General features: G+C 44.3%; 1 long non-coding RNA gene across 1 annotated transcript; it reads right to left on the bottom strand.

Moving 5' to 3' along the window:
• Positions 1-5,811: 5,811 nt before the first annotated feature.
• LOC124673997 lies at positions 5,812-10,014 on the bottom strand. Its single transcript, XR_006992902.1, has 3 exons — positions 6,670-10,014; positions 6,464-6,555; positions 5,812-6,129 (listed from the first exon to the last, which is right to left on the bottom strand). It is a non-coding gene; the product is annotated as an uncharacterized LOC124673997 (long non-coding RNA).
• Positions 10,015-25,522: the final 15,508 nt, after the last annotated feature.

Genomic DNA, 25,522 nt, shown 5'->3' with positions numbered 1-25,522 from the left:
CTCCAGGCTTTGCAGCCAAGATCAAAGAGGAGGTTGCTCGCATGCTCTTCTCCAGCGAGGGGATCCAGCCGCCGGTAACATCTAGGATGCCGAGGACTCACCACTTGACTTCCTGAGTGTGGCGAGCACCGGCGACGGATCCAAAGGGCCTCCACACAGGAGGTTGAGAACGGGCCGCCTTTTTGGCCGAAGATCACGGCGAAGACAACGGTCGTCGTGTGTTCTGCACAAGGAGAACTCCATGGGCACCACCTCCGCATGGCCACCAGACGAACCCACGCATACTCCCATCCCTCGCCACTGAGGCCAGCCGAGAGGAGCAGCGGGTTCAGTTGGCCTTCGATGCAGAGAAGGCAAATTCGGCCCTCGCCTCCATTGCCGGCTAGAGGAGGAAAACGGAGCAGCAAAGCAGCTTGAATCCCAAAGCATCAGAAGCAAAGATGAACCTTATTAACGGAGATCCCTAAGGTGGAAGAGCTCGCCGTCTCCGACCACCAGAGCTCGACGGGGAGGAGACACCTGCCCAGGATGCACCACATCTGGCCCAACCGATCTAGTGCCCTACTCCAATCTACCGGCAAACTACCAAAAAACCTAAAACTAGCCCTATCAACTACTCCGGCACCTCACCTTCACCATCTCCGACCGACGGCACCGCCGGGGAGGGCTCGGGGGCGGCCCGGTTTTCTCAACTGGAGGGGGGACGGGAGAGGGAGGGAGAGAGAGCCCCCCTGATAATATTTACTGGCGAGCTCGCAAGTAATGGCGTGATCTCAACCAACAACTCTGGTTTGAAATGGTAGGAAAAATTAAGAATGGTTTCTCCCAGCATCATTGCGTCACTCTAGTGGCTTCGCGGGGACATTGGCCTCGGCAAGGGGTGTTGATCGATCTGCGGCGCATGGACCCTGGAGCGACGTCTCTGGACATGACGGTGCCCCCTCCACCGGAAATGTTTGGCCATGAGGTGTCTCATTGTGGCGGTGATTGGGGAGGCGGGGGATCCTAAGCCCTAGTTCACCCCAGAAGGTGTGTGGTGGCTAGAGCTTTCCGGCATCGACGATGCTGGATGTGAGAGAGCTGTGGCCCTCCAGGGTTTGCGGAGGAGATGGTCTGGAGGAGTTGGGGTGGTGCAGCCGTCGTTGAAAGTCGCGCCCCGACTTCTGTCATGGCGGGCGATGGAGGTGCGTATGCACCGTTCCCTTGTTGAAGGTGTCGTCATTGTGGTCTACTTCGAGTACACTCAGATTGCTTTCGGGAGAGACCCTAGGTCCGAGTATCCCGGATCGGACAACGGCGGCGCTACTGGCGTCGTTCTCCTTCATTAGGGTATTGTTTTTGGGAGAAGCTGCCGCATGGTGGACCTTGGAGCTGGAATGGTGTGCTTCTATCACATTGAAGTTGGCAAGTCCTGGCGGCATGGTGCAACGGGGTCTATTTGATGGTCGCGGTGTGATGGACTCTACAGGGCAGGGTGTTATCTGGTTTAATGGTGGCATCGATGGAAGGCCTGCCAGGGGCAATGCGAAGCTCTACCCTGAAGATGGACCGTCGGTTGATGGAGGTCACGGCTTCTGAAGCGAGAGAATGAGGCCATCGTTGAGGTTTTGCTACACCGGTTGTGTGCTCTTGTTTCGCCATATGGTCAGTCATCGACGTGCTTGGTGCCAGATTAGCTGATGGGGAGTTGGTTTCTATTTTTAGGGTGTAAGACCCCAACGACATGTTTCTTCATCTATTGTTTAATTCATAGGTGTTGAGTGGTGGCTTCGGGTTTTGTAATGTTGGCTTTTGTGAATCTTGTTGAATAAAATCTAAATAAAAATCGTATGCATCAGCTGAGGCTTCGTTCCCCCTTTAAAAAATGTGATTATACAAGCTAACATATTCGGTATGTAAAAATATGGAGAGAAAATATCTAGCATAAATCATTTTACAGACGATCTCCTACTTTGTTTTAGAAATGATTTAATCTACTTTAGGGCATATGCACCGGGAAGAATTCTACTTTTAAGTGGAGAGGATAGCTGGGCCCACACATGTATTTACTGTCGTTTTGTTACCTGTATACGAAAAACACCCACTCCAGCAGTGGATCCTACTCAAAAGTTTGGACCTATGGGAAGCTGAACTTCACGCAGGATCACATGCCACCCGGTTCATAAAATGCACTCTCGACTCAAGTTATATCTGTTACTTTTTTTACCTTCTTAGGGCTTCGTTGATTCATAAGATTTGCATATAATTTATGTAGGATTCAGATTTTATGAAAATTATTCCTACACTATTTGTTCGATTCATAGAAACGTACCCTGTAGGCTGTAGGAATTAATTTTATAGGAATCTTATAGTGCAAATTACATAGGAACAAAACATTAGGTGATACCTTATGAAAAAATTCATTGGTACAGTCAAAGGGAACTATCTTTCCATCAAATTCAACTAGTTATGATATCCAATCCTATGCTTTTCATATCCTATATTTTCTCTATCTTATGAATCAAACAAGTTCTTAAGGTTTTGGAGGATCAATCTGACATCTGAGTAACGTAAGTTAGGTATAAATGGAATGTCACCTCGCAGTTACCCTTTTTTTTCACGTCAGAATTTGTTCGTCCCCATTGACTCAATTTGTTGCAATTCAGTCTGATCTGGTTCGATTCAAGGGAGACGAAGGATGTACCGCAACTGACCATTGGAGGAAGCTGGCTTACAGTAAACTGATGGCACGATCGGAAGAAAAAAAACGATATCTATTTAGTCATAAAGATGCTCTAAGAAAGGGGTTGTTATTCATGAGTACTCGCGACTCGGCTCTCTCTTCCTCCTCTCGACTCTCTCTCTCCTTATCCCCTTGAAAGTCGCCGCCCTCTCTCCGGCCCCTCTCCTCTCTCTCTCTCTGGCGGCTCTGCCAGCCCGAGTAGAGGGGAGAGAGGGTGCCCGGCCCTTCTGTACATAGGTAGGTCTAGTTTTGGCGAGCTGCCAGTAGTTAGGAGTAGGGCACCGGTGATTTTGGGCAAGATCTGGTGCAGCCTGGTGGGATTTCTTCCTCTGCTCCGATGGCAGGAGTGGGTGAGAGGCGTCCTCTATCCAGGGATCTCCATCAATAAGCTCAACGTTCTCCAGATCTGCAGTGTTGCGGTGTTGTTTCTCCATCCGTGGAGGCGAGGGAGAGATGGAGTACAGTGATGCAGTAGGTGGAGCTGAAGGATGGCGGGGGTTTTCCTCCGATTTGGTGCGGTGGCGCAATGCCAATCGGTCGTCCAAGAAGTCCTCTGCAGTTCTTCCGCGGTGGAAGACTGCTGAGGTTGCTTCCGTGACGGGCCCTCTCGATAAGCGTTGCTGTGGTCTTCTCCAAGGTCGTTGTGCTGTCTCCGCTCTCTTGGCCGGCCGTGGTGGCGGGGGAGATGAGCTCGACAGCATGGTGCATCTTCAAGCTCGACGACAGCTTCGGGAGATGTCGGAGTCTGTTCTCCCTTCGGCGGTTCCTGTTGGCAAAGAATCCTCTGCCTCCAGCAGCGCCAAGCAGCAGTGGAGTTGGGAAGCTATTTTCTTGAGCATCATCTCGGCGGCGGATGGTAGCCGTCCGACATCCAAGGCCATACCATGGCCTATCCAAAAGCCGGCGAAGGATTCCGGCGAATCAACCTCCTTTGTGAGGCCCTTCCTGAGGTCCGCAGCCGCATACTACGGCTGCGTAGAGGCAAGTGGTTCCGTCCCCGCCTCTTCGCATGACGGCGGCGTAGCGGACCTCTGGCTCAGCGCTGGAGAAAGAGAAGGATCCGATTGCGTTTCTCAATCTCTCAGTGAGGTCTTTTCTGTAAATGCTGGGGACCTATATGTTTTATTCCATCTTATGGGGTTCTTTGTAATAATTTGTACCTCCACCGTTTGGATTTAATGAGAAACTTCCTGGCCCTTCGGGGCACTCCTTGTTCAAAAAAAAAAGGGTTGTTATTTTTTCTTTTTTGCGGAATAAGAAAGGGATTGTTATGTGAATCTCATATGCAAAGTCAGTTGCATCTTCCATTCTGATGCTATGCCAAAGGCGTCCATACAGTCAGTCGGTTTGTTTGTTTTGCATTGGGATATCATCACGTTTATAAGCCCCTACTCGATTTTTGAGCTAACGTTGACATTGAATTTAGCAAATAAAATATAAATTATATGTCAAATGGGTATAGTATTTAAAAGACTTCTCAACAACATAATTTTTGCAACAAACATATTATGTTGCGTAGTTAAATTTATGTTTAAAGTTAGGTTCAAACCGTTAGGGGGGACTTCCATACACAAGCAGAGGAACTACATTGTTTTACTTTGCTCGGAAAGACCACATGGCTATGTGCCCTTAAATTACCATAAAATTGTATATGTTTTTTCTTCCGTGGACTAAAATTCTTTACATTTATAATTGGGGTTTCTTGATTAAAAAAAAGAAATTATTCAACCTACTCTATTACATATGTGCATGCCCTTGTCAGGGTCAGCTGAATGCCTCCGTCACTTGCTTAAAGTAAACAAGACACGTGCAAGAAAGAGGAGAATTTGGTTTGCACAAGATTCTTCTTAAAATGGTTAGCGTTAGAGCAACTTCCAGCGCGCTGTAGCCCGATACACCGATACAACGCGCAGCACCACGATCTTCACCGCATGCGGTATTTTCCAGTGCGTGAAAAGCTGCAAAAAACAACCCTATATCGGACGCTGCAAATTACAGCGTGCGGAACCGGCGCAAACAATAGACATGCACCTATAGAATCATCAAGATCAAATAAACAAAGATAAATGTACAATAAATTATCTAGTTATTATTACATCTCAAACAAAAATAACAAACTTATTCATCAACAATACAGACAACAAACATACAAATAAGTAGACACTAATTTTTTTGACCATGCCATTTTCACCACTCCTCGATGAGATGATGTTGAAGCTCATCATGCACCTCAGTGCACTGGATCAAATGATACGAGGCAATCAAACGTGCCACCCTCTCTTATCTGATTATCTCCTCCTCGCTTGCACACGAAACACCAATCAAGTCATAGTAGGATTATTCTACATCTTTGTAGTGATCATCCTCTATGATCATGTTATACATGATGCCAGAAGCGTTCACCATGTATCAAAAGCAATCTTAGTTCCAAAATCTAGCCGGTTCTCTCACAATAGAAATTTGGATTTGCATCAAATGCTTTATCTATATTTTTCCTAGGCACCACTTATCCATTGTGAAATTTAAGTTGTTTCATTTTCGATGGTTTGTGAACCGGTTTCACAAATGTTTGACACCTTAGATAGATGCTGTTTGCAAGATAATAGCCATATTGATATTTGTGGCCATTTGCATCAAACTCCACCATTGAACAATGCAGTCCTTGTCATAAATGGTGACAGTTGAAGAACATTGCGGTCATTGCACGACCTAGGCATTTCAAAGAATGCATGCCAAACCAGGCATTTCAAAGAATGCATGCCAAATCCGTCTCGTGATCGGCCATGGCTTCAAGGATTCTAGTAGAATCCTTTTTATGCCCTTGTAATAGTCCATGCTATGCCCACAACCGAACAAACTGTAATCCCCGAGCCTTGTTCACCTCCAAAAAGTCTAGCCGTGTCTTCAACATGGGGGCTCTCAAGTATGTAGAGCCAAACACTCGCACAATTGCTACAACAAAGCGCTTGACACACATGTAGCTTGACTCTCATCCATCAAGCTGTCATTAGCAGTTTAACTCAAACACAGACATGCACATTTGATTATCAGCACTGAGTCATGTTCGATCTATATATTCACGTGTCGGAATTCAAAGCAAATAGCTGTTTAGTAGCCATGATAGAAAACCAAGAGGGGTACTTACAATTATGGAGGGATTGTCGATATTACAGTAGTACAACAATGATCTATACTAACCAAGTGTTTTTCCATGAAACTAACATAGATTATCTGTGGTGATAGATACTTGTGGCAGTGGTAGATGGATGGTTTATATTTTACATTCCCAGTGTGGTGATCGTCGTGGACAAAATAGATGCTTGTAGACTGGTTCTTTGATTTCCTGGTATATACATCCCGTCAGCTTGGTTCTCTGATTCTCTGGTATGTCCAAGCTTCAATATAACCTTGTTTGCCGAACATAGTTGAAGCTTCATACTTTCATAGTTATGAATTGCCAACTAAGCTAACTATGCCATATATATAAGAAAATTACATTTATGTAAGTAAGCTAGCAGACCATGAAAGATTAAACCGTACTATAATATTCGAATGAACATAAGGGTAAACATTCAAATTGCAATAAATGGAAATTATACACAATTAATTTTGCTCCTTAGACTCAAAACACAGATTAATGAGCTGCACTTTATTTTCTTGAAAACACAACATTTTTATTATGAACTGCTCTGGTGTATTTGGTATTTTGCCATTTCTCCAATCTAAAGATGAGTGCCTCACCTCTAAAAGGGGCTGCGCTGACGGAGATGAACCAATTGGGTGTAGCCATCCGAGCAACAGTCAGGTACTTGGTCGCTTGCCTTTCAGCAAAACTGTATACGGAAACTCAAGTAGTTACAACAATGTAAACTCAGTGTTCCATCTAGCCAAACTACTCAAACTCAAATAGCTGCTGCATACTCAAACTCAAAGCTGAAAACCCTTACCTATATGGAGATCAAACAGTCATTTTTTCATATTCTATCCATGAAAAAGATATAGGCACATTACTGTCGTTACCATAGAATTGACTCCTGCTCCTGCAGCCCTTCCTTTAAACTGGAATCACATAATATTGATGTGGTCAGATCGTCTTGTGCAAATGAAACAGAAAACCAATGAATTTCTTGCATCTCAATTAGGCTGGGCGGAAACTCCTAGTGCACAATAATTTATATTCTCAAGAATAGCATGATTAAGATGGAAAAAGACAGTAAATTTAGATAGGCACATTTTCTGACACTACTTTACAGAAAAGTATGAGCTAAAAATTCAATGTAGAACTCTACTAGTATTCCTATACCAGTGTCTTAATTCAATAATGCTTTCCTGCACCTAAGAACCGTTGTGTGTATCTTAGCTTTTGAGATGGATGCACTTCAAAACCACAATCTACATTCTAGAATAAAACATGTAGAAGACATTCAGTAATATCAGCAAATCTCTTTTTGTCTACTGTGATATATATATTGTCATAGCAGGGTATGAATGCTCAAGGGAATCAATGTCCAACGCCCAAAATTTGTGCCTACACAATAGAAATAGAGATTCGGTTCATACAGATTCATACATGAAAAAAATTGCAAGCACTTGAGGCACAAATTTCAAATAAATAAGCATATTACCGAGCGAAGGTAATGACTGGTTTTAATTTCTAGTCCTATTATATGCTTATTGTCTCAGAAGTATATGTTTAACGCATAGCATTATAAGCACAAACCATTGCCTCCGACATCTAAAATCATCTGTACAAATTAACTTGTTCAACACATAGCACTGTAAGTAAACCATTGCCTGCGAGATCCGATTCCATATGAACAAATTAATTGTATGAAGAGTGAGCTGCAAACCTGCCACGGATTTCAAACACACCCAAAGAGACTGTTTCTAGTTCCACTCATTCCCAACATTTGTACAATTTTTACGTTTCTCTTTCCGTGCAATATAGGAAATTCTTGCTAGGCTATAACTTTCAAACTAGATGTGAAGCTTGCATTGTGCTCTCATCTTTACCCTTTCCAGCCAGGAGATGTCACCGTGGTTATATATATATATATATATATATATAGGTGAGAAGAAATGTGCATAAATATATTTCATCCACTTGCCTTTGAAATAGGAGTAGGTGAGCACACAATGAATATGACAGTAGGTAGGTGAAACATCATGTTATCTTAACTGAAGAAAAATAAGTACCAAATTATTTTCATAGTAACCTAAATGTTAGTAGCTAATTAAGAGTCCAGTTTATAGCGCTTGTGTTGTTCTTGACCTTTCTTGCCTAACGAAACTAGTATTCTTCTGTCATAGCATGTTTAGGGGCATGGGCATCCCAGGACTCTTCATGTAAGATACGATATGAGCCACACTGGACAAGTAGATATTCTTATGTCAGATCAAAGAAAATAGGGAGCATTTAGCACTGCAGTAATATGCATAGGTTGATAATTTTGTACCTCGCATCTGTAGTTTTATGCAGGTAATGCACATTTCATTATCCGGCAAGCATAATTTGGCATCAAATTGTTTGTTAACAAGGTTTGGTGGAGCAAACTATGCTTCTACAATGGCCTAGAGGTCATAGGGTCCCATTCTCTACACTGGAAGGTACCCCTGGCGGCTACTTCCATCACGACGCCGGTCCACCACAGCCACAGCCTTCATGTCGGCTTTAGTGCAGAAGACGATGGGAAGGGCCCAAACGGTCAGGCGAACTACGTCTGGCAAATCTGTCGCTTCTCTGCCCACTGCTACCCCGAGTGGAAGCGATCACCTCCGTCTTGAGCGGTGTGACGCCACCGTCTGTCACCGCCGAACACACCTCTTGAGCCGTCCATCCTTACCGACCCCAGCACCCATAAGGCGTTCAGCGAAATAAGAAATGCAGAAAAAATAGAGACCCGATTGTGGAGCGTCTGACTTTGCACACGCTCTGCAGAAGTGCAAGGCCTGTAAAACTGTGTAACAAAATTTAGAGTAGGCTGTAAATAAGTTGTAACTACCCAAATTTACGGCATTGCTATGGTTGCTCTAATGTCTAAAATTATTCTAGAGGACTATGAAGTTTCAATGTCAACACCAAGTCACCAACTAATGCAGCATAACCATTGATGAGCTCCTACTTCTACCAAGAAGAAAGGAATCTCACCAATATTAAGAAACCTTACAAATTTCTGTCATTTATTCCATCAGAGAATAATCATTTTCATGGAGTTCATAGTTTAACATTTGTGTTAATAAATATCAGTAAATCTCACATCTGGAAACATTACACAAATTAACGTGGAATACCCAAACCACCAACGCATCAGGGTTATAGGTCACATGCGAGATCTTCAGCGATGAACAAAACATGTGCTAATAATGTGAAGGTTCAGGTTCCTGCACATATATTTTACTCCCTCCATCCCATGGAACATATCTGAGATTTGTCAAAATTTAGATGTATATAGGTACTTTTTAGTGTCTAGATGCATCCGAATTTACACAAATCTTCAACATATTTCGTGGAACGAAGGGAGTACTACTGTACCTACTAACGTTGAAGCCATATGACATTAAGGAATAAGGCACATAGCCATGAAGTTTCTTGTTAGAAACAAGGTCTGCATCAGCTAGAATTTAAAAATAGGTCTACATCAGCTAGAAGAAACAAGATAATATCTTTTTTTATCTTTTCTTAGTTATCTTCTCACATACTCCAACAAACCCAACACAAGAACAGGTAATCATCGCTGTATCTCTTGCTCTAACCAAATATGAGAAAAAAACGATGGATTTCGTATGAGAAGAACCGAATTATTTTAATTGTAAGTGTTCCTTTTCCGGTATACTAGAAGTATTTCATGCTTGTGTACTTTGTAGTGCTCACGAACATGCAAAACCGGCATAGTACAAACATCAACACAAAACCGACATGGCACTCCTGGTCCCAGAACAAACTGACTCCTGAGAACTTGTAGTGCTCACAAGAACCGTTGACACCTTTTCTTCCTTTTTCTATGGATTATCTTTCATCAAGACCGTCTACTAAAATGCAAAACCAAGTAGTAGAATGACTATTTTGATTCCTGGCCGTATTTTTCCTACTGTTGAAGACATATAACACAAAAGAATATAAAATAATCTGGTCAATTAACATAGCCATGAAGTTTATTCTAGAAAGTTATATTTGCAAAAGTTCATTCTACTACCTCGGTTCATATTTAATCGACGCCGCCCATTACATATGTCGATTAAAACAGTACGGGTGAAGTAATTTTCCATGCCTGTCGGAAGAAAAAAAAAAGGGGGATTTCATAGGGGGGGATTTATATTTTATATTTTAGATACTGGAAGGAAAGGAGGCATAGCTCTGAGAGGTAGGGGGTGAATTTGAACCCCCCAAACCCCCCTTTAGGACCATAGTTCTGAGAGGCATAGCTCCCCCCTTAGCCGCCCCCCCTGTGTCGAGGCTCGCATAGGCCTCCCTCCCCCTACCTACCCCGCGCCCCCAGCCGTCCCGCCGGGCATACCCTCCCCCCTACCCCTGCCCCCACCGTCGCCTGGGGCATAGCTCCCCCCTATTCCCGCGCCCCCGGTGCATAGCTCCCCCCCTCTACCCGCGCCCTAACCCTAACCCTATACACACCTATTCTACTCTATCCCTATTCTACTTGGACTGATACCCTCGCCGAGAAGGACGTTTATATATCGGTGCGAATCACAAATGAATTAAGCTGGCTACACCCCCGCACTTTCTGGGGCAGTGATGAAATGGTAAAAAACCAAAAGTCAGAAATGGCGCAAAACCAGCATATATAATATGAACATCAACACAGAACCGGCATGGCACCGCTGGTCTCAAAACAAACTGGGTGATGAGAACTTGCAGTGCTCACCGGAACCTTTCTCACATTTTCTTGCTGCTCTAGTGTTCTTTCTTGTCAATGAATTTTCTTCTAGCACTAATTTCATTAGGACCGTCTACTAAAATGCAAAACCAAGTTCTAGAAGAGTATTTGCTGCTCACATTTTTACAAAATCTTACTACTGTTGAAGCCATATAACATCAAGAGAATATGAAATAATCTGGTCAAATAACATAGTCATGATGATACCTGAGCTAGTAGATGTCCCATCTACTTATCCTTTTACCCTTCTGTAGTTTTCTTCCCACATGCTCCAAACACAAGAACATTGACCACGAAGCATTGTCATTGTTGAACACGCAAAAGCATTGTCAGTGGGAAAAGTAATTTCTCGGAATGAAAAAAAAGGATTTCATTACAAGTAGAAGAATTATAGGACCATAGAGGAGAAGTAAGTAAACGATTTGAACCCCCCAAACCCCCCTATAGGACCATAGTTCTGAGAGGCATAGCTCCCCCCTGTAGCCGCCCCCCTGTGTCGAGGCTCGCATAGCCTCCTCCCCCTACCCCGCCCCGGCCGTCCCGCCGGGCATACCCTCCCCCCTACCCCTGCGCCCCCGGTGCATAGCTCCCCCCCTCTACACGCGCCCTAACCCTAACCCTATACACACCTACACTACTCTATCCCTATTCTACTTGGTGATACCCTCGCTGAGAAGGACGTTTATATATCGGTGCGAATCGCAGCCAACTAGCGATGTGGGACTATTCAGTTCACCCCACCCCAGGTTCAGTCCAACTCACCTCAAGCGTCCGCCGCCTCTCCCGCTTCTATCCTTCGGTTCCGCGCGCTTCGCTTCGCAGGCGTGGGGCGGAGTACGGCGACGTGCATCCATGCGCAACCGCCGACGGAGCAGCGCCGGTTGCATCGTGGCCGGTGCACCGGACGGCGACGCCGAAGGAAGCAAGGGGGAAATGCCGGCGAGGAGGAGAGTATGGCGAGGTGGCAAAAGTTTTCTCAGGGACGCGCCCGCCGTGGCGGCCTCGGTCAGATCGATCTTGATTCTGGATTCTGCAAGCTGTTCTTGGCTGCGAGGGAGGGAGACGAGAGCCAGCAGACCAAGAGTGAGCGGAAGGGGCCGGCCTCGGAACAGCCACGCTGGGCTGGGCTAGGCTATCGTGGGCCCAAATAGCATCAAGGCCCACGAGAATGATCGATTAGTTCTGATCTTCTGATTACGGGTTGTAAAAAAAATGTACCTGAATGTAATCCTCGTGTTCTCGGAAAATGTAATCCTCGTGTAAAGTCTTTCATTCCGAGATATCTTCTCTATCTCAAAAAATAAAAGAGGTATCTTCTCCGTACTGTGTCGTCCAAAGGCGTGACAATATTTAGTGGCAAGCTCGCTAAGCCATGGCGTCTCAAACAACCACTAAACTTCAGCAGCCACGGTTTGAATGGTGATTAAGAACAGCTTGTGCTAGCGGGGGGCATTAATTTGAATCCAGATCGTGACAGGCCTCAATCGGGAGGGAAACAGGGAAACTTTGCCCATATTCTAAACGCATGCGTGCAATCCACGGCGGTAATTCCTAGTGCAAGCAGGCAAGAAGATCCCAATGCCTCGATTCAAGGATTCCTCTCCATCAAATAATTTGAATACAAATTAAAAGGAGTAAGTAACAAGGAATGCATGTCACACTGTATGTAGTACTCCCTCTGTTTTTTATTCACTTTGCGTTCTAGCTTCTCTTAAAGCCAATCACTATCAAGTTTGACTAAAAGTGTAGTGAAAAATAACAACAATTATAATATCAAATGCACATATATAGTAGGAAATATAGCTTATGCTGATTCAAATACGACAACGTTAACATTGTGGATGTTAATATTTTTCCCTAAATATTTAGTCAAACTTTTACAAAAGTTTGATTTTAAGTAAATCCAAAACGTGAACTAATTGTGAACAAAGGGAGTAATAGCAATACACAACTGCCATGACTACAAGATTTGAAGTTCCCGAGGAGTGAAGGTTAGGGCATGTACAACTGGGTGCTTAGGCAGAGACCCCAGGGATTATTTCCTGGCCGTTTTGCCCCATTCCTGGCCGTTTATCTAGCATCGACGCGTAACTAAGCGGCTAGCGCTAGGAAAGTCCATACAAAATTCGGCCACCAAGCGGCCGGCGCTTACATACATGCTGTAACCGACAGCTGAAGCGCCCGGGAAGGAGGCTAGCGTTGTACATGCTCTTACATACGCTGCATTGGCAAGTAGTCCCTCCATTTCATAGTTCTTGTTGTAGATTCGGATGCATTTATATATAAAATGTGTTTAGATATATCCAAATCCGCAACACAAATTATAGGTGTGAGGGAGAACATGAGTAACTGTATGAGCAGGAATGTGAAATGCATGGAATTATGCAAGCTAACCTGGTATGTAAAAAATATGGAGCGGAAATATCTAGTGTAAATCAAGTTATGGAGAATCTCCTACTTTGTTTTTGACAAATTATTTCATTAAAAATGTTTTTATGTGGACTACATTATTTAATCCAGGTTTTGTAAGCTAATTTTATGTTTTGGACTAGTCACCTCGCAGTTTCTCTCCTTGTTTTTTTTCATTTGATGTCAGAATTTGTTCATCCCGTTGACCCAATTCGTTATTACTCAGCTTGATCTGGTCCAATTGGGATCCACCTAGCACTCTACTAGAGTGCTCCCCGTATTATTGTTTTTAAACGCGGGAAGGACTTGAAGAGTCTAGGAGTAGCATTCATACGAAGTGTTGGGCTTACAAATTGTTAGAATATAAGTTGTATTAGGTTTAAGAGTCCTAGTCGATTTGTAATAGGACTAGGTCGGTGCCTAGGTTCCTATATAATCCTCTTGTAACCGGCACAATCTATCATCAATTATCAATCCTATACAATTCTACATGGTATCAAATTAGTTCCGATTCTAGGGCATGGCTCCCACGCCCCCTACCCCGCCGCCGCCGCCCCCTCGGGCTTCTTCGAGTGGCGCGACGCCATGGCCGCCGCCGCCGCAAAACCATCCACCTCTGCCAAACCCCCTCCTACCACCACCACCGTGATCTCCTTTACCGACACTATCGCCGATATTAGCCCCTATATCCCCATAACTCTAGACCTCGCTGCTCACAACTACTACCATTGGCGTCACCTCTTCGACGTCCACCTCGGGCGATGCAATCTCCGCTCTCACGTTGCTGCCGACGCTCGCCCTCAACCCCATGATCCACAGTGGGTCAAGGATGATCTCGCCGTTGTCCAATGGATTTACATGCGAGTCTCCACGGAAATCTTCAATCTCGTGCACCGTGATGGTGCCTCCGCCGCCGATCTCTGAACAGCCCTTCGTCAGCTCTTCCAGGACAACGTCGACGCTCGCGCCAACAATCTCCACACCGAGCTTCGGAACACGGTGCAAGGCGATACACCGGTCGGTGTCTACTGTCAACACCTTGATGTCTACTGTCAACACCTTGATGTCTACGCACGCTTCTATTCCTGTAGACAGTGTTGGGCCTCCAAGAGCAGAGGTTTGTAGAACAGCAGCAAGTTTCCCTTAAGTGAATCACCCAAGGTTTATCGAACTCGGGGAGGTAGAGGTCAAAGATATTCCTCTCAAGCAACCTCGCCAATTAAGATACAAGAAGTCTCTTGTGTCCCCAACACACCTAATACACTTGTCGGATGTATAGGTGCACTAGTTCGACGAAGAGAAGTAAAATACAGGTGGTATAGATGGTGGTAATATTGCAGGAAGTAAATATGCAGTAAAACAGTAAACAAGCGATGTTTGCAGTATTTGGAAACAAGGCCTAGGGATCATACTTTCACTAGTGGACACTCTCAACATTGATCACATAACAAATAAATAACTTCTCCTCACTTGTGCTACATACACTCTCTTGTTTGATAACAAACACCATTCATTGTGTAGGGCTACAGGAGCTCCCTCAAGCCGGAGTTAACAAGCTCCACAACATTTGGTGTTCATATTTAAATAACCTCTAGGGCATAATAGACCGTTGCAATTTAGACCGAGTACTAACATAGCATACACACTGTCACCTTTAAGCTATGAAAGGGGGAATAGATCACATCAATACTATCATAGTAATAGTTAACTCCATAATCTACAAGAGATTACAATCATAACCTACGCCAAGTACTACATGATGCACACACCGTCACCTTTACATCATGAAGGAGGAATAGACTACTTTAATAACATCACTAGAGTAGCACATAGATTAATAGTGATACAAAGCTCATCATATGGATCTCAATCATGTAAGGCAGCTCATGAGATCATTGTATTGAGGTACATGAGAGAGAGATTAACCACATAGCTACCGGTAGAGCCCTTAGCCTCGAGGTAGAACTACTCCCTCCTCATCATAGGAGACAGCAATGGCGATGAAGATGGCGATGGTGTCGATGGAGATGCCTTCCGGGGGCAATTCCCTGTCCCGGCGGCGTGCCGGAACAGAGACTTCTGTCCCCCAAACTTAGCTTCGCGATGGCGGCGGCTGCGTAACTTTTCTCGTCCCGTGGCTTATCTCTTTAGGGTTTTCACATCTGGGAGACTTTATAGGCGAAGGGGCGATGTCGGTGGAGTCCCGAGGTGGGCTCCCCACCAGGTGCGCGGCCAGGGGGTGGCCCGCGCCCCCCTATGGTGTGGGCTCCTCGTGGCCCTCCTTCATCTCTCCTTCGGACTCCGTGAAGCCCCTGGAAAAATAGGAACGTGGCCTTTTGTTTCGTCCAATTCCGAGAATATTTCCTGTGTAAGATTTACTGAAACCAAAAACAGCGGAAAACGGAGGCGGCACTCCGGCATCTTGTTAATAGGTTAGTTCCAGAAAATGCATCAAAACGATATAAAGTATGAATAAAACATGTAGGTATTATCATAAAACTAGCATGGAACATAAGAAATTATAGATACGTTGGAGACGTATCAAGCATCCTCAAAGCTTAGTTCCTACTCGCCCTCGAGTAGGTAAACGATAACAAGAATAATTTACTGAAGTGACATGCTACCAACATAATCTTAATCATCTTTGTTGTAAAGCATATAAGATGAATGAAGTGATTCAAAGCAATGGTAAAGATGATGATTAAACAACTGAATCATATAGTAAAGACTTTTTATGAATAGTACTTTCAAGACAAGCATCAGTAAGTCTTGCATAAGAGTTAACTTGTAAAGCAATAGATTCAAAGTAGAAGGCATTGAAGCAACACAAAGGATGATTAAGTTTCAGCAATTGCTTTCAACTTGTAACATGTATATCTCATGGATAGTTGTCAACATAAAGCAATATAACAAGTGCAATAAGTAAACATGTAAGAATCAATGCACGGTTGACACAAGTGTTTGCTTCCAAGATAGAAAGGAGTAGGTAAACTGACTCAACATAAAGTAAAAGAAAGGCCCTTCGCAGAGGGAAGCAGGGATTAAATCATGTGCTAGAGCTTTTCAAGTTTTGAAATCATATAGAGAGCATAAAAGTAAAGTTTTGAGAGGTGTTTGTTGTTGTCAAAGAATAGTAGCGGGTACTCTAACTACCTTATCAACCAGACTTTCAAGAGCGGCTCCCATGAAGGACGTTATCTCTACCAGCAAGGTAGATCATCCCTCTTCTCTTTTGTTTACACATGTATTTTAGTTTCATTATTGATGACACTCCTCCCAACCTTTTGCTTACACAAGCCATGGCTAACCGAATCCTCGGGTGCCTTCCAACATTCACATACCATGGAGGAGTGTCTATTTGCAAAATTAAGTTGCTTACTGATAGATCAGGGCAAAGCATGTGAAGAGAATTATTAATGCAAGTTAATTAATTGGGGTTGGGCACCCCATTGACAACTCTTTTTGCAAAATTATTGAATAAGCGGATATGCCACTAGTCCATTGGTGAAAGTCTGTCAGAAGTAAATGACAAGGTTGACAGATAAACACCACATACTTCCTCATGAGCTATAAAACATTGACACAAATAAGAGATAATAGCTTTTGAATTATTTAAAGGTAGCACATGAAGTATTTACTTGGAATGGCAGAAAAATACCACATAGTAGGTAGGTATGGTGGACACAAATGGCATAGGTTTGGCTCAAGATTTTGGATGCACGAGAAGCATTCCCTCTCAGTACAAGGCTTTGGCTAGCAAGGTTGTTTGAAGCAAACACAAGTATGAACCGGTACAGCAAAACTTACATAAGAACATATTGCAAGCATTATAAGACTCTACACTCTGTCTTCCTTGTTGTTCAAACACTTCACCGAGAAAATATCTAGACTTTAGAGAGACCAATCATGCAAACCAAATTTCAACAAGCTCTACAGTAGTTCTTCATTAATAGGTGCAAAGTACATGATGCAAGAGCTTAAACATGATCTATTTGAGCACAACAATTGTCAAGTATCAAATTATTCAAGACCATATAACAATTACCACATGAAGCATTTTCTGTTTCCAACCAAATAGCAATTAACGAAGCGGTTTTAAACTCCGCCATGAACATTAAAGATAGAACTAAGAACACCAGTGTTCATATGAAAAAGCGGAGCGTGTCTCTCTCCCACACAAGCATGAATTTATTCAGAGAATGAAAATAACAAAACGAAAATAAAAACACACAGACGCTCCAAGTAAAGTACATAAGATGTGATGGAATAAAAATATAGTTTCACTAGAGATGACCTGATAAGTTGTTGATGAAGAAGGGGTGCCTTGGGCATCCCCAAGCTTAAACGTTTGAGTCTTCTTGAAATATGCAGGGATGAACCACGGGGGCATCCCCAAGCTTAGACTTTTCACTCTTCTTGATCATAGTATATCATCCACCTCTCTTGACCCTTGAAAACTTCCTCCACACCAAACTCGAAACAAACTCATTAGAGAGTTAGTGCATAATCAAAAATTCACATGTTCAGAGGTAACACAATCATTCTTAACACTTCTGGACATTGCCCAAAGCTACTGGAAGTTAATGGAACAAAGAAATCCATTCAACATAGCAAAAGAGGCAATGCGAAATAAAAGGCAGAATCTATCAAAACAGAACAGTCTGTAAAGACGAATTTTTCAGGGGCACTCAACTTGCTCAGATGAGAAAGCTCAAATTGAATGAAAGTTGCGTACATATCTGAGGATCACGCACGTAAATTGGCAGATTTTTCTGAGTTGCCTACAGATGGGGCTGCTCAATTTCGTGACAGTAAGAAATCTGTTTCTGCGCAGTAATCCAAATCTAGTATCAACCTTACTATCAAAGACTTTACTTGGCACAACAATGCAATAAAATAAAGATAAGGAGAGGTTGCTACAGTAGTAACAACTTCCAAGACACAACAAAACAGTAGCAAAATAAAAACATGGGTTATCTCCCAAGAAGTGCTTTCTTTATAGCCATTAAGATGGGCTCGAGTAATTTTAATGATGCTCGCGCAAGAAATAAGAGTTGAAGCAAAAGAGAGCATCAAAAGCAAATAAGAAACACTTTTAAGTCTAACCCACTTCCTATGAAAAGGAATCTTGTAAATAAACAAGTCATGTAAGCATAATGCAACAAGCATAGAAAGGCAACACAAGCGCAACTTCAAGATTCTCAACATAAAGAGGGGAAACTTAATATTATTAAGATGCATATAACCATGTTTCCCTCTCTCATAATAACTTTCAGTAGCATCATGAACAAACTCAACAATATAACTATCACATGAAACATTCTTATCATGAGCTACATGCATAAAATTATTACTCTCCACATAAGCATAATCAATTTTATTAGTAATAGTGGGAGTAAAACTACCATAACCATCATTGTAATCATCATCAATTGCAGGCATGGTATAATCATAATAAACTTTATCCTCCATAGTAGGTGGCACCAAAATACCACTATCATTATAATCATCATAAATAGGAGGTAAAGTATCATCAAAGAAAATTTTCTCCTCAAAACTTGGGGGACTAAAAATATCATGCTCATCAAAACCAGCTTCCCCAAGCTTAGAATTTTCCATAGCATTAGCAACAATGGTGTTCAAAGCATTCATACTAATAACATTCCCATTAGCATGCATATAAAGTTCCATGGGTTTTTTAATTCTCTCTTCAAACACATCATGTCCTAATTCAAGATAAAGTTCATAAAGATCTCTCATTTTGTTGTTGTTTTCCATTAAGCCTAACTAGTGAAAACAAGAAACAAAAAGATATAATTGCAGGATCTAAAGGAAATAGCTTCGAGCACTCACACGCCGCCAGAAAATAGCTTGATGTCTACACACGCTTCTATTCCTGTAGACAGTGTTGGGCCTCCAAGAGTAGAGGTTTGTAGAACAGCAGCAAGTTTCCCTTAAGTGAATCACCCAAGGTTTATCGAACTCAGGGAGGTAGAGGTCAAAGATATTCCTCTCAAGCAACCCTGCAATTAAGATACAAGAAGTCTCTTGTGTCCCCAACACACCTAATACACTTGTCAGATGTATAGGTGCACTAGTTCGGCGAAGAGATAGTAAAATACAGGTGGTATAGATGGTGGTAATATTGCAGAAAGTAAAGGTGCAGTAAAACAGTAAACAAGCGATGTTTGCAGTATTTGGAAACAAGGCCTAGGGATCATACTTTCACTAGTGGACACTCTCAACATTGATCACATAACAAATAAATAACTTCTCCTCACTTGTGCTACATACACTCTCTTGTTTGATAACAAACACCATTCATTGTGTAGGGCTACAGGAGCTCCCTCAAGCCGGAGTTAACAAGCTCCACAACATTCGGTGTTCATATTTAAGTAACCTCTAGGGCATAATAGACCGTTGCAATTTAGACCGAGTACTAACATAGCATACACCTTTGTCACCTTTAAGCTATGAAAGGGGAATAGATCACATCAATACTATCATAGTAATAGTTAACTCCATAATCTACAAGAGATTACAATCATAACCTACGCCAAGTACTACATGATGCACACACCGTCACCTTTATATCATGAAGGAGGAATAGACTACTTTAATAACATCACTAGAGTAGCACATAGATTAATAGTGATACAAAGCTCATCATATGGATCTCAATCATGTAAGGCAGCTCATGAGATCATTGTATTGAGGTACATGAGAGAGAGATTAACCACATAGCTATCGGTAGAGCCCTTAGCCTCGAGGGAGAACTACTCCCTCCTCATCATAGGAGACAGCAATGGCGATGAAGATGGCGATGGTGTCGATGGAGATGCCTACCGGGGGCAATTCCCCGTCCCGGCGGCGTGCCGGAACAGAGACTTCTGTCCCCCGAACTTGGCTTCGCGATGGCGGCGGCTGCGTAACTTTTCTCGTCCCGCGGCTTATCTCTTTAGGGTTTTCACATCTGGGAGACTTTATAGGCGAAGGGGCGATGTCGGTGGAGTCCCGAGGTGGGCTCCCCACCAGGTGGCGCGGCCAGGGGGTGGCCCGCGCCCCCCTATGGTGTGGGCTCCTCGTGGCCCTCCTTCGTCTCTCCTTCGGACTCCGTGAAGCCCCTGGAAAAATAGGAACGTGGCCTTTTGTTTCATCCAATTCCGAGAATATTTTCTGTGTAAGATTTTTGTGAAACCAAAAATAGCAGAAAACAGGAACTGGCACTCCGGCATCTTGTTAATAGGTTAGTTCCGGAAAATGCATCAAAACGATATAAAGTATGAATAAAACATGTAGGTATTGTCATAAAACTAGCATGGAACATAAGAAATTATAGATACGTTGGAGACGTACCACACCTCAAGGCGATCGCGGACGAACTCCGTGAGCTTGGTGATCCGATCGACGATCGTCAGCTCATCAACGTCCTCCTCGTCGGTCTTAGCGAGCGGTTTGAGAAATAGGCCTCCTTCATCCCTATGATGTGCCCACACCCCTCGTTCGCCGAGGTTCGCATTAAGATTCGGAAGCCCAAGAAGCTATTAAGGAAAGCTAGAGTTGTAATAGGAAGCATTACTTGTAATCTTGCGGGACGGGTCAGAAACCCTCCCGGACTCTGTAAACTTGTGTATTACGAAACCCTCGGCTCCACCTCCTATATAAGGGGGAGTCGAGGGACAAAGAAAGGATCGAATTTACTGTCAACACAACCTTAGTTTCATATTCGTCGAGTACTTTTCGGATGAAACTTTCGAGATCTACTTGCCCTCTACATCCAACGAAACCCTAGTCTACAATCCGTAGGCATTGACAAGTTAGTAGCTTGTCAATTGGCGCCGTCTGTGGGATCTAGAGGCGACAAGGAGCTGATCTCGATGGCACGTTCAAGATCGTCGACTTCGTCGGTAGCAAGCAACATCATGGACAGAGGTAAACAGATCGAAACTGGTCTCATTGATTTTGTTCCTCACCCGCCCTCCCGTTTGGATGCATATGCGTATCTGGAGGAGCCCATGGAGATGACGTTTGGAGAGTTCCACTTCCGCGTCGAGAAGGAAGGATCATATTGTCTCGAAATTCCGATCTCGTCGGGATTATCGGCGGTCGATCCCGATATTTCGGACTCAGCATCGTCAACAGAGTCAAGCGAAGGAGAGATTTCGTCGCCACGCTTCATCAGCACCAGGGCAAGTGAAAAACTCGCCAAGATCTTCAGCGACATGTCTTTCGAGTCATCTGTGGACTCCGATATAAGCAATGACTCGAGCGATATCGACAGCTTCACCTTCATCGACAGATCCACTATTGTGGGCGAGGTCTTCACCAATCTCAATGATGGTGTCACCAAACCCGACAAAGTTCAGAATCCAAAATATCATCAAATCTACGCAATCGGAGAACCAAGCCGGACAGAACCAGCAACGTCAGAGGCTTTCGACGATGTGGGAAATCCATACGTCGATCCCGCAGATCTCACATGAGGTTTGGGCACAAAATATATCGGAACAGGAACACGAGAGATGGTACGATTTCCGCAGGCAGTGTGGGATCGAGTCGCAAGAGCTATCGATGGTACAGAACCAATGACCATTACGGCGACACCTGAGGAGTTACAAGCGTATCAATATAGGCTCGCACGTACCGGAAGGGAGCTCGAGAAGCGGAAAATCGAGTTGGACGGGAGGCGAGGAGCGGCTTCCGCGTCAAGCAGGCGAAGGGCTGAACTAAGCCAACATTCAATAACTTCGGGAGATAGCCACAGAGAAGCTCGAAGGAGAGCAAGATCCCGACTGCAAAATATACCTGAAGCAGAAAGAGAAACTTTAATTCAAAACCTCGATATGTCTTTCATGTCAATCGACACGAGGGGGAATATTATTCCAAAAACACCGGAAGCAGGATACATGGCAACGCAAGCTTTCATCCTAGCGTCCAGGCCACCTCCCGGAGATCCAAGAGAAGCGTTGTATAACATGGCCATGGCGAGGATGTGGAGCCATGGGAGCGGCGTTTGCGACTACACCTCCCGAGAAGAAGCGCAAGGCAAAATAGTCCACGACCTACCGCGATAGTGCAAGATCCACGAGAGCAAGTGGAGTTAGAGACACGGCGACTCGGGCCGGGGTGGATAGAGCGTGACAAGATAGAAGGGAACATCGGCATTCACCGGAAGTTGCCGAAGAAGATATGTGCGGACTCCGTGTTTACGAGACGAGTTCGAAAAACTCGAGTCCCGTCGAGATTCAAGTTACCCGATAGTTTCAAGAAATTCGATGGCCTACAAGATCCCGAGGATTGGCTAGTCGATTACCTAGAGACGGTGAAATTGATAGGTGGCACCGGGGCAACATGACCATGCGAGTATTCAAATACACACGAGCGGAGCCGCAAGATCCTGGATAAAGAAACTTCCTCACGGGATCCATCGGCAGACTGGGACAGTTTCGAGGATGTGTTCGTCAAGAACTTCCGATCAACCTGCAAAAAACCGGCATCACTAGAAGAGTTGAGATCGTGTCGACAAAAACATGATGAATCGATGAGAAAGTACATCCAAAGATGGAACATCATCAAAAACTCGGCAGAGAATATATCTGACGAGAGAGCAATAGATGCGTTTGTGGCAGGAATTCGGCGAGGAGATTTTGTCGAAGACTTGGGGAGAACTAACCCAAGGACAGTGTCAGCATTGATGGAGATAGCAAAAACATGGGCAGACGGAGAGGATGATGTTCACAATAAGCGACACAGGTCACCAGAGGAGGACCGTAGCCGAAACTTTCAAAATAGAAGGCGATTTCCTCGGCAATTCTCGAGTTACGATGCTCCTGGCCAAATATCGGCTGGTTTTCGGGGAAACAACGGAGGAAACAATAGAGATGAATATCAAAGAAGTAATGAGCAGCGAGGCGATGATGTCTACGGGTGCTTCTATTCTTGTAGACAGTGTTGGGCCTCCAAGAGCAGAGGTTTGTAGAACAGCAGCAAGTTTCCCTTAAGTGGATCACCCAAGGTTTATCGAACTCGGGGAGGAAGAGGTCAAAGATATCCCTCTCATGCAACCACTGCAACCACAAAGCAAGAAGTCTCTTGTGTCCCCAACACACCTAATAGGTGCACTAGTTCGGCGAAGAGATAGTGAAATACAAGTGGTATGAATGAATATGAGCGTAGTAACGGCGCCGAGAAAAGTGCTTGCTGGCGTGCGATTGATGGTAGTAATATTGCAGGAAGTAAAGATGCGGTAAAACGGTAAACAAACAGCGATAGCGATATTTAGGAACAAGGCCTAGGGATCATACTTTCACTAGTGGACACTCTCAACATTGATCACATAACGAGAATAAATAGATAGATGCTAGACTCTACACCCTCTTGTTGGATGATGAACACCACTAACTGTGTAGGATTACACGAACCCTCAATGCCGGAGTTAACAAGCTCCACAATATTCAATGTTCATGTTTAAATAACCTTAGAGTGCATAACGAGATCAACATAACCAAACCAAGTACTAACATAGCATGCACACTTTGTCACCTTCACACTACGAAAGGAGGAATAGATCACATCAATACTATCATAGCAATAGTTAACTTCATAATCTACAAGAGATCACAATCATAGCCTACGCCAAGTACTACACGATGCACACACCTTGTCACCATTACACCGTGCGGGGAGGAATAAACTACTTTAATAACATCACTAGAGTAGCACACGAGATAAATTGTGATACAAAACACATTGCAATCATAAAGAGATATAAATAAGCACTTCACCATGCTATTCATAACGGTGAATAAGTATTACGTGAAATATATCCTAAGAGACCCACACGGTGCACACACCTTGTCACCTTTACACACGTGGGACAAGGAGTCTCCGGAGATCACATAAGTAAAATTCACTTGACTAGCATAATGACATCTAGATTACAAGCATCATCATATGAATCTCAATCATGTAAGGCAGCTCATGAGATTATTGTATTGAAGTACATAGGAGAGAGATGAACCACATAGCTACCGATACAGCCCCGAGCCTCGATGGAGAACTACTCCCTCCTCATGGGAGACAGCAGCGTTGGTGAAGATGGCGGTGGTGTCGATGGAGGAGCCTTCCGGGGGCACTTCCCCGTCCGGCGGCGTCGTTGGAACGAGAGACTCCTGTCCCCCATATCTTGGCTTCGCGATGGCGGCGGCTCTGGAAGGTTTCTCGTACCGTGGCTTTTCCGTATCGTGTTTTAGGTCAGGGACCTTTAAATAGGCGAAGAGGCGGAGTCGGAGGGTCAACGAGGCGGTGACACAATAGGGGGGCGCGTGCCCCCCCTTGGCCGCGCCGGCCTACTGTTTGGTTGGCCTGTGGCCCCCCTCTGGCGGCTCTCGGGTGTTCTGGAAGCTTCATGCAATCCTAAGATGCTGGGCGTTGATTTCGTCCGATTCCGAGAATATTTCCTTACTAGGATTTCTGAAACCAAAAACAGCAGAAAACAGCAACTGGCCCTTTGGCATCTTGTCAATAGGTTAGTTCCGGAAAACGCATAAATATGACATAAAGTATGCATAAAACATGTAGATATCATCAATAATGTGGCATGGAACATAAGAAATTATCGATACGTCGGAGACGTATCAGGCGACAACAGAGATGATTCTCGAAATAACAGACAAAATAGCGGGTCAAGGTTTCAGAGACCTTTCGTAACTCCCGAAGATATGATGAACGGGCCATGCCAGATGCATTTTTATCTCGACAACAATGGAAGAAGGCGGTCGGGACATCTCGCGGAAGGACTGCCGTAATTTTCAAGCAATGCTTTGCGAGTAGCGGGGATAGCCAATGCTCAAGCGGCAAATAGAAACCCCCAAGGGCCTAGGAGTGAGATCCACCTACCACCTCCTCCCGCGGTCACGGACGAAAATCGACACCAGCTCGGAATAGCGGCGGCACCACACCCACCTCCATATGTGGATCCTAACTCCAACGAGCGCGGTTTCGATGATTCGAAAGCTAGGCCATCTAATAGGGCTCGAAGGTAATCTCGCGGCAAGTGTTCATGGCAGAGAAGATGCCTCCACCAACGATAGAGTACCTAAATTGGCCGGGACGGGACATCGGCTTCACAATTGCGGATCACCCGCGGCAAGTCCCTCGACCGAGGCGGTCGAGCACTTATCTTACCGGCGGTGATCGCGGGATTCGACGTATCTCGAGTTTTCATAGACGGAGGCAGCAGTCTAAACCTTATGTATGCAGATACATTGAGGAAGATGAACATATCCACGGCAAATCTAAAACCAAGCGACACGCGTTTCCATGGAATCACACCGGAGAAGGCTGAGTTATCCGTTGGGAAGGATTAATCTCGACGTTCAGTTTGGGACCCGAGAAAATTACAGGATAGAAAGGTTGGAGTTTGAAGTTGTGGATTTCCCGTCGCAATATCACGCCTTGTTGGGGCGACCAGCATATGCGAGGTTTATGGCGGTACCAC

The sequence above is a fragment of the Lolium rigidum genome, chromosome 1, assembly GCF_022539505.1.
Source record: "Lolium rigidum isolate FL_2022 chromosome 1, APGP_CSIRO_Lrig_0.1, whole genome shotgun sequence".
Classification (NCBI taxonomy): domain Eukaryota; kingdom Viridiplantae; phylum Streptophyta; class Magnoliopsida; order Poales; family Poaceae; genus Lolium; species Lolium rigidum.
This window is presented reverse-complemented; position numbering and strand designations above follow the sequence as displayed.